The sequence below is a fragment of the Nomascus leucogenys genome, chromosome 2, assembly GCF_006542625.1.
Source record: "Nomascus leucogenys isolate Asia chromosome 2, Asia_NLE_v1, whole genome shotgun sequence".
In the NCBI taxonomy this organism is placed as follows: Eukaryota; Metazoa; Chordata; class Mammalia; order Primates; family Hylobatidae; genus Nomascus; species Nomascus leucogenys.
In genome coordinates this window covers 106859625-106867919 of record NC_044382.1, presented here as the reverse complement: position 1 = coordinate 106867919, position 8295 = coordinate 106859625, and positions in this window count along the sequence as shown.

Below are 8295 nucleotides of genomic sequence, written 5' to 3'. Positions count from 1 at the left end.
GCTATGAAGCTGAATTTTAAATTTTCACCTGTTAGATTTTTTCATTTCTAAAATTTCCATTTGTTTTTATTAGGTTGCCTATTTCTGTGCTATTTTCCATCCATTAGTTCATTTTATGAATATTTTTCTTGTCCTCATTGAGCATAATTATAGTTGCTGTAAGTCTTTGTAACAATTGCAACATCTGGGTTATCTCAGAGTTGGGCTCTGTTGATTGCCTTTCTTTGAGATTTGGTAACATTTTTCGGGTCTGTGAATGTTGAGTAAGTTTGGATTGTATCTTGGACATTTGAGACTCTGTAATCTGTTATAAAATATATTCTAAAAAGTGTTAATATTTACTGACCAGCATATGCCTGTGAAGAAACAGCCCAAGAGTGAGGAGAGAATTACCAGAAAGAATTAGAGGAAACAGTGCCTAATGCCCAGGTAGAGCTTGGAATATTGCTTTGTCCTATCAACCACAATGGAAAAACCTCATAATACATGAGCAATGAAGAGAGTACTCAAAATGATCTTGCCCTGTTTTTGGGAAATAATTAGCCCTAGACTGAAACTGTTCTGCTCTCATTTGTCTTAAGAAATACTTAAAAACAAGATGTATAAAGATGAAACTATTTCCAAATTACTTAATTGTGTCCCAAAGCAAAATATTTTTAGAAATACAAGATATCTAGTTCGATAAGGTAAAATTATAATGTCTGGCATCTAACCAAATATTACCAGGCATAAAAAGAAGCAGAAAAATAGGATCCATAGGGAGGAGAAAAACAAATCAATTAAAACCATCCTGGGACTGACACAGATGTTAAAATTAGCTGACAAGAACATTTTAAATGTTTTATATAACGATATTCCATACAGTTAAAAAATTTAAGTAGAGATATGGAATACATAAAAAAGATTGAAATTAAACTTCTAGAAATAAGAAGTACAATGCCTCATATATATGTGTGTGTGTGCATGTGTGCACTCACAGACACATATACATATATAAGAACCTGAAATAGGATGCAAAAAAAAAAAACCAATTACAACAATCACAAATAAAATAGGAATAAAATTAATCAAGGAGGTTAAGGACACGTACCTTGAAAACTCCAAAACACTGATTGAAGAAATTGAAGCGGACACAATTGAATGGAAAGATATTCTGTGTTCATGGATGGGAAGAACTAATATTGTTAAAATATTCGTACTACCCCAAGTGGTCTATAGATTCAATACAATGACATTTTTCATGAAAAGAGAAAGACAATTCTAAAATTTGTATGAAACCACAAAAGACCCCAAATAGCCAAAGCAGCCTTGAGCAGAAAGAGCAAAGCTGAAAGCATCACCTTACCTTATTTTAACACACACTACAAAGATATGGTAATCAAAACAGCATGCTGCTGGCATAAAAACAGACATATATACCAATGGAACAGAATAGAGAGCCCAGAAATAAACCCACAGGTAACAACCAAATGATTTTCAATAAAGTTGCCAAGAACATACAATGAGAAAAGAACAGTCTCTTTAATAAGTGATGTTGGGAAAACTGGATATCCACATTCAGACTTTTATCTCATGCTATATACTTAAATGTAAAACTTGTGAATATAAAATTACTAAAAAAAATAGAAAAAAAAGCATTATGATACTGATCTAGGGAATGATTTTTTGGACATGATCCCAAGCACAAGCCACAAGAGCAAAAATAGACAAATGAGATTGCATCAAATTATCAAGTTTCTGTAGAACCAAGGCAACAATCAACAGAGTGAAGGGACAATCAACTGAATGAGATAAATTATCTGCAACTCATACATCTGATAAGGGGTTAGTATTTAAAATACATAAGAAAGTCAACTCAATAGCAGGAAAACACATAACCTGATTTAAAAATGGGCAAAGGACCTGGCTAGATATTTCTTCAAAGAAGACATGCAAATGGCTTACACGTAGATGAAAAAACTTTTAGCATCATTAATTATCACAGAAATGCAAATGAAAACCACAAGATATGACTTCACACCTGTAAGAATGGCTATTATCAAAAAGATGAAAAATCACAAGTGTTGGCAAAGATGTGGAGAACAGGAAACCATTGTATCCTGTTGGTGGGAATGTAAATTAGTGTAGGCATTACAGAAAACATAATTTCAAAAATTATACTTAAATTAATTTTTAAAATTTGATTAAAAAATTAAAACTAGAACTATGATATGATCCAGCAATCCCACAACTGTGCAAATATCCAAAGGAAATGAAATTAGTATGTGGAAGAGATATTTGCATTCTGACATTCCTAGCATTATTCACAACAGCCAAGATCTGGAATCAACCTAAGTGTCCAGCAAATAAATGGAGAAAGTGTTTTTTGTATACACACACACACACACACACACACACACACACACACACAATGGAATACTATTCAGGCATAAAAAAAATCATGTCACCTGTGACAATATGGATGAACCTTATGCTATATACAAAGGACATTATGTTAAGTAAATAAACCAGACAGAGAAAGACAAATGCTGCATAATCTCATTCATTACTTAATTTTATATATTCCTTTTTGAAAACAACACAAACCCAAAGAGACATGATCAATAATTCTGCCATTATTACTTTATGTAGATCCTGCCTTACTTCTTCCATAGTCCTTTCTTGTCCAGCCTGGGTCAGTTCTACCTCGTTTCATTTCAATCTGGATACTACATGTGGAGTGACATCTGGCCCCATTACAAAAAGAACAAATAAACTGTATCTAGCCAGTTACAAATGCCACACAAAAGAACAAGATCTTTCTCAGGCAATGCTTTTTTGTTATTCTAATGTGGTTTTTATTGCACATTGTTTTTCTCAATTGTAATTTATTTGAGCCTTTCCTACTATGAAAAGATCAACTATCGTGACCTGCATTTTTTTCTTAACACTGAAGCATGGGGGAAAACTCAGAGTTGCTAGACTTCTGCATTGAAACTTGGAACAAAAACACACACACACACACACACAAACTAATTTACTCTTCTAATATATTGTAAATCACTTCTTTGTTTTGGACACAGTGCTTTTTCATGATTCATTTTGAAAGTGATTCATATAATTGTTGCTATCCTGACATTACCTGGTAATTTTTTTGTCCATGTATTTTAAAATATTGTCTACTTGCTTTTAGGCTCGTCTGAAAGTTTGCAGGCCAAACAGAATAGCTGACCCTGCAAACTCTTAGGCAGTGGACCTAATGAATTTCTTACACCAGTAGTTCTGACTGAGAAAGAATGCTCCCCACCTCTTTTATTTTTTTAGTAACTTGAGAGACTACTTGCAACTCTTAGACCTAAGTGTGCACTGAATTTATGGCAACCAGAAGTCTCATCCTGAAGGGTCAATAACCTTCCTGGAAACTTACGGCAAATGATTTCCTGGACCTTTCTTTGTTTTAGGAAATGACTCAATTTAGAGTTCCCCAGTAAGGTGCATACTGATTAGGGTAGAGGAATGGAATCTTATCCTAGATACAAGTCAGGTGGATCAATGAATGTCATCCCCTGATTTAGTTTTAGAAATAAAATAAATAATGTATTTGACATTGTGTAAACACAGCAATGATATGTTTCTAAACATCAAGGCCAGCATTAAGCAGAACTTTGCATTCTTAAGTTTGTAATCAATAAATGTTTTTGAAAAGATGTCAAATTCTTGATAACTTCATTTTAAGTCAGTAAATATATTGTGAGGTTATATAAAATTTCAGTAGGTTTTCCCCAGATTTCATCATTTGCCCTAGGGTGTAAGGTTTACTCTCTATGAGCTTGAATACTGAAATTGGATTTTTAAGTTGGTATATGGTCTATGAAGAAAGGGTTAATTACTTTTTAAAATATCTTTTGAAGTAACAAGTTGAAGAAAATATCTTTAAGTGATTTTTAAAAAACAATTTTATTTGTGTAAATGTCTTGGGTACTAGTGTAATTTTGTTACATGGTTAGATTGTGTAGTGGTGAAGTCAGGGCTTTTAGGGTATCCATCACCCAAATAATCTACAGTGTACCCGCTAGGATATTCATATATGACATTTTATAAACATCCTAGAAATAGAACTCTTTCCCTTGAAAGAGTTTTGAAAAATGTTTTTTTTTCATTTGTGGTTTTTCTGGAAATCATAATATACATTTTTTGCACCATAGCAACTGATTTTACAAATTTTTATTTTAGAGATGGAGTCTCATTCTGTAACCCAGGATAGACTGCAGTGGCGCATTGATAGCTCAGGGCAGGCTTGAACTTCCGGGCTGAAGCAATCCTCCTGCCTCAGCCTCCTGAGTAGCTAGGACTACAGGCAGGCACCACTACACCAAGCTAATTAAAAAAAATTTATTCAGAGATGGTCTCACTATGTTGCTCAGGCTGGTCTTGAACTTCTGGACTCAAGCAACCCTCCCACTTCAGCCTCCCAAACCTTTGGGATTAAAGGCGTGTGCAGTTACACCTGGCCTGATTTGAAAATTTCAATACAGACTCAAATAAAGGCTTTTCAGTAGCCTGATGTGTCAAAAGGGGACTTGAATGAATTGTTCAGTGATTAATTTAAGTGGCATTTGAAGGACGACTTTTAACTTTGATTGCCTCTGCATTCAGTCAAAATGACCTGATCAGCTTATGTGACATTCTGCCTTTCAGATCTCCTCACCTGCTGTCACTGTTATTAGATACTTTACCCAGAATATCCTCCCATCTCATAATTGCAAGGCAAGGCCTCACCAGAGATGCTATCTTTTGAACTGTGTATTTTTTTGCAAAATAAATTTGAAGATTACTTTAGTAAAAAAGCATTTAGTGATTTTTAAATGTATTTTAAGACAGTCTTAGAAATTCTGGAAGATGATAGAATTCAGATTCAGATATGTGGGGATTTGTAGATCAGTTTACAATGATATATTTTTGTGGTGATTTCTGAGATCAGAGCTGGGTATAGACCAGATTCTCAAGATGAAGCTGTGAACTGAATCAACATCTAGTATCTAGGGGATTGTCAATTACCTTTTAGTCAAGCACTCTTTGATAATTGCAAAGTAAATACATCACCTGGTACCCCCATATGCTCAGGGTCCCCTACCTCAGAGTTGATGCCATTCTTTCTAATGAGGCTTGAGCTTTTTACCAATTAATTGTATAGCAATCCTTTTTAAGATACTGAAGGCAACGGCATCTTTTGAAACCTTATCTGAGAGACAGTTATTTTATGAAGAGACCATGGCATTCATATCACACTAGCTTCTAGTTATTGCCAGGAACATTGGAAAGATATGTGGAAGCCTTTACTAAATATAAAGTTTCATAAAAATACAAAATACAAGGGTCTATTGTTATAATTTGACAGGCTCTAGTTAATATTTAATTTCAGTCACTTAGGGAAGCATGGAAGCCACCTGCTTGGTCTGGAGCCCATGAGCTATTATCTACTTGGATCTGTCCCAAGGCTAGGCCTGCAAGGCGGGAAGAAAGGAGGGAATAGACACTGCTGTCGCTGAAGGGTAGCAGCACAACCTCTCTCCCACCCTATGACTGAATGTGCTGCCACACAGGACCTACTCAGATGCATTGTGCTGTTTATTTATTTACTGGTTGATGAATTTGTAAGCTAAACAATTCCTTATTTTTAAAATAAACTTTTAATTTTTTTAAACTTTCCATTACTCTGCCAAGATCCCCCGTTCTGCCATTTTTTTTTCTATAAACCCGTAACGTATTTGTAACAGCTGTTTTAAAGTTCTTATCTGCTAATAAAAACAGCTGGGCCACTTATGGGGCAGCTTCTATTGGTATTCCTTTTCTCTTGATTATGGGTCAGATTTTCCTGCTTCTTTGTCCTGTATTATTTGACTGTATATGGGACACGATGATTGATACGTTGCAGAAACTCTGGATTTTGTTTCTTCCTGTAAAGGTGTTGCGTTTTGTCCTTTTGGGCTGTTAAATTATTGACTAAACATCTTGACCTGTGGATAGATGGTTTTAGGCTGGTGTAGTGTGGGCTGCTTTTTGTTTTGTCCTTAGTCCTAGAGAGCGTAGTCCTTAGTATTGGCCTTGTTTCTAAGGTGTGGTCCTTCTGGGGTTTTGTTGGAAAGCCTGATGTCTTCATCAGGCTCCTCTAACTTTATAAGACTTAAAAGCCAAACTATGCATCCCCTGAACTAGGTGGCTGGTAAAATTCCTGCCTTTCAGCTGTTGCTTTCTTCTAAGGCATGGGTCATATTCTTATACATGAACAGTTTAATAGTCAACCAATAATTTGAATAAAATTTTAATGCAGATTTTATTCTTCCCTTTCTGTGAATTTCTCCTTTCTAGGATTTTTCTGACAACCCAACGTATTTTTTAGTAGCCCACTAAGGCTACCTCTTTCCATCTGAGATGTGTTTCACTAGACTCCATAACAAACTAGGACGGGCCCTCAGGGGAACAGTGATTAAAGGTGGCAGTCATCTAGTTTGCTTCCCTTCTTTCACATAGTATATGCTCTTTTGTATATGCCTTCTTTTGTTTTTATTTCAGTGCATTCAAACTTTTTTCTTAGAAAATATTTTGCCCAGAGTTTATATTAATTATCAGTGGGAGAGTTAGTCTGAAATAAGCTATTCTGTCATTACCATAAGAGAAATGTAAACATTAACAAATTATACACACCCTTGCACAAAGTAAACAGATGCATGTCGGCACCATCCACACAGCACTTTTTTAAAAAAAATTATATTAGCTAACATTCATTAAGTGCTTACTTTGTGCTAGATAGTGTGTATGGAGCTTTACAATTACTGAATTATATTTTTAAAAATCAGCACACATTTACAGTAGAAAAACAAGTAAAAAGCATCTCTATGTATCAGTCAAGCAGCTTCAATAATTAGTAACACATAGCTGACCTTGCCTGCACTCACTTCTATCCCATTACATTATTTTTAAGGAAATTCAAGACTACATATCATTTTATTTGCGAATACTTCAGTATGAGACTCTAAAAGAAAAGTGATTCTGTTTCATTTATTTTTAACATAAGCAAAATAGTATCAGGCTGAAAAATAACAGTAGTTCTTTAGTGTTATCCATATTCAATGTTCAATTTTCCCTAATTTTCTGTTCTTTTGACGGTATTCCCCCCTCCACATCTCACAGTCTGATCCATAGGTTATCTTTCCTTTTTATTTTCCTTACAAGTTATTTGTTGAAGAAACTTGCTTGTTCATATCACAGCTTTTCCCACATCTTGGATTTTGCTGATAGCATTCTAAGTGGCAGGTAATATTTCTCTGTCCTTGTGTATCTTGTAAACTGATAGAAAGGCATAGAGAGGTGAGCAGATTCACGTTAACTTTTCAGCACACTATTTCATGTTATGTGCTTTCTTTTGCATCACATCAGGTGGCCCATACTATCTCATTGTCTCTAGCTTTGTGATATTAAGATTGATAAGTAGGATCAGGTGTTTTCAGCCCGATTCATATATTGTAGAGCCTCTCAACAGCTTTTGATCCAATTGTTTCAGCAACCGTTAACAGTCATTGCCTAGGGGTTACTTAATTCATCCATGCTTCATTTATTCTTTGTTCATTTATTGAACATACGTATATTCCAAACACTGCTAAGCACCAGTGGCACAAAGAGGTACAAATGGTCCCTGCATATGAGCACCTTACATGTGTCTATTGGCCCATGCCATAGCCATGTCTTTACATGAAGCTAAACTTCCTTTATAGCCACAGACTTTTTGAGAATAAGAAATAATACATAATATTTTAGTCATTTAGGATTAGGAATTAGGTTTAAATTTCTATAAAGATATCATTATTCCGTATTAGATGAACTGGGTTTGAGTCCTGATTAGTGGACACTGAATCCTCCATATATTGTGGGACTAGAATTGCAACCAACAATTTTGCCTGAATTATCTTGTGATGAAATAATGCAATGTACAAAATCCATTTGGTATTCATATTACACTTTCTACTACCACAAGTCTGTTCTCAATTTGGCATATGCTTAGCTTATAGAGAAGTTTTTATTTTAGTTGCTTTTACGTGGATTGTTTATTGAACATATTTTCTTTATTATTTATTCTAAAATCTTTTCAAAATTTACTATACACAATTTAGGCATTTAACAAATATTTTAACTTTTATTTTGGGTTCAGGGATACATGTGCAGGTTTGTTATATGGGTAAACTTGTGACCTGGGGGTTTGGCATACAGATTATTTCGTTACCTGAGTACTAAGAATTTATGCATTTTAAATATAAACTT